Here is a 2,988-nt window from a genome sequence, read left to right on the forward strand (position 1 = left end):
GCGGTGGCCAGAGCCTCTCCAACCTCTGCTGCAGGTGAGCAGTAAGGAGCAAGGTGTCCTGGACTGCGAGAGGGATGTCTGCCTGCCGGCTTAGGCCCGCTCCTGGAGCCCGCTCCTCCTGGAGCAGGCCTAAGCCGGCAGGCAGACATCCCCTGCGGAGTCTGGGCTGTGAGAGGGCTCAGGCCATGTTGAGGGACTCCCTCCAGTTCACGATTTTGTGCACCGGGCCTCTAGTATAATTAATAAAACAGGAAATTTTAGGAGGAAAAATAAAAGGAAGTATGGGGAGACTAATTTTCTTATTTTTATGGTACAGTTTATATAAATACTATATGGATATGAACTCTAGGAAAAGAAAGATAATGTACCCTCTATTATTCTAGGTTCTTAGTAATAAAAGACAGATTAAACAGAAGAAAACAGAAGTTTAGTGCCATGTATACCTCCTGTGTGCATGGAAATATTCAGTAAAACTGAGTAACTCACCCAAATGACCTAAGTCATCACCTTAAAAACAATCTCAAGCTAATGACAAAAGAAAGATGTTGTGGGAGTGTGGGAATATTCTGCTTCCTTTTCCAAATATGTAGCTTAAAAATGAATACCATATATCGTTTTTTAATTATCTTTTCTACCTTAAAGACTACGTTTTAAATGCATTAATAGCTTTTATAAAGGAGACATATTCGTCTAAGTTTGAGTAATAAGGAATTTTCAATTCCTCAGCAACAGAGATTTTGCTAAAATATAAGAGAATGGGGATTTCAAGACCTCCCTGTAAGTAACTTTATTTTAATTACAAATCAAGCCTGTAGGGGAAAAGTATCAAAAGAAAAGAAAAGAAAACAAAACAAAACAGCAGCCATCCACACACTTTACTTATTTGTAAGGTCTTTTAAGCCTGTGGTGGAGAAAAATCATAAGATTAAGCCAGAGATTGGGCACATAAATGTAACTACCGCAGCATATTGAGAGCACCCAAATGAGCTCTCACAAAAATTCCGTGATAGAAATCCATTTCATGTGCCAGGGCTCCTGCTGGGATGACATTCTTTGCATTTGGTTAATTTGGGCTATGTTATATGATGTTCCACTAATGAGTGGAATAAATGTATCTACATGGTAAAAAACCAAACCAGGAATTTTTAAATCTTTAATTATTTAGAACAGTGCATGAAAGGCTGGGCAATATTTTCATTAAAACCCACAATGTTGATGGGTTTAATACCATACTCTAAATATTTCTCTTAGAATGAACCTAGAAAATTAGAGCAAATTCATATTTTACATAGTTAGAGGCTTATATTTACACACACACACACACACACACACTCATACACACTCAAAGAAGTAAGTTCAATGCTGTAAGTTGCTTTTGTTAACCTCTTTTCACATCTACCAGGATGAAAATTAAGGACTTTAGGAAGCATTTAGTCTATAATTTGATCTAATTTTTTAAATCACTTATGAATAGAGAAATTTTTAATTAAGTGAGTATTCTTGTAGGTCAGCCAATTATCATGCTTTTAGAAGTATAGCAATCTACTATACTAATAATCCCAAGTTTGAAAGACTTTTACGTGAACAAAAAAAAGTAATGGATTCAAAAGAATTATTACAATTTTCCTTGTCAAAAATCCATTCATTGAATTGCCTAGATGAAACTTAATGACTTCTTTTCAGGTATAGTAGCTGACAGCCCAAAGATCGTTGAAATATAAGGTTACTTATTACACTAATGTTCAAATACTTCACATACATTTCAACATTTTTACTTCATTTGCTTTAAACCTTGATGAAGTTACTCTGAGAAAAAAGAATGAGGGCTACAAATACTTTTTATTAAAATAAAAATCAATGTAAGTCACAAGGAATAAGAGAGATTTAGATTTTATTGATTGAACTCACAGGATATAGTTCCCTTGGAGAGAAATGATTATTTCTCAAACATTTATTTTTTCAACCATTTTTACTGTAGATAACCTGCGTTTGTGTGTGAATAATATGTATAAATGTGAATATGGATTCTTTAACATATATTCTCTATATAACATCATTGATTTTTAGGGAAAAAACTTGGCTTGAGAAATCCTTTCTGCTAATTTTATTTAGGTAAATGTGTACTTTGTATTGAAGGGGTTTTGGCATGTGGACTATTTTGAGTTGAAGGCAATCAAAACCTAGCAGATTCAGAGAGCTTTTACCAGAGATAGCTCTTTATCTGAATGACGTATTTGTATGACAGGGCAAACACCTAATTACCAAATTTCTGTTCTTCTTATTGTGCGCCTCCACTTTGAAGCCCCAAGCTCCTATTCTAGTCCTTAGCTCAAAATGGCATGTAAGTCTCAAGTGCTTGACTTTCCCTTGGGCCTTATATTCTCGCAGGGTCCCTGTATATACATAATTAAATTTATTTTTCTCCTGTTAATCTGTCTTATGTTAATTTATTAGACTAGCCAAATAATTTAGAGGGGTTGAAGGAAAATTTTTCCACCATATCAGTATCTCTATCCTACTCTGAAGGCTGACATATTGCAATGGTCGATTTTCTTATAATTAAGTAATTGAAATATAAAACAATGTTTTCCAGGCCTTGCCAAAAAATGTGTTTAGCCCAAGAAAAAGGAGAAATATTTGAGTATTTTAACTCAAGGGTATAGAAACACTACTTTGTTTAACTTAAATACAGATCTAATAATATTTAGAAAATCCATGGAAAGATAAAATAACAAAGAATCTGAAAACTTCTTTGAGAGTATTCATTTAAATTGCAAGATATAAAAAAAATTGGGGTCATCAGTAAAAAATATATGATTTTAAGTTCACCTTCATGTATTTTCTATGAGTCCATTGTAAGACTGTATCAGTCAGGGAAGACCAGGGATTGGAAAACTAGGGCCCCACAGACCAAATTGACTCACCAACACTAGCTCCTTTTGTAAATAAAGTTTTATTGGTACATAGCCACACCTATTTCTTTACCTA

This window comes from Myotis davidii, unplaced genomic scaffold (assembly GCF_000327345.1).
Source record: "Myotis davidii unplaced genomic scaffold, ASM32734v1 scaffold374, whole genome shotgun sequence".
NCBI lineage: Eukaryota > Metazoa > Chordata > Mammalia > Chiroptera > Vespertilionidae > Myotis > Myotis davidii.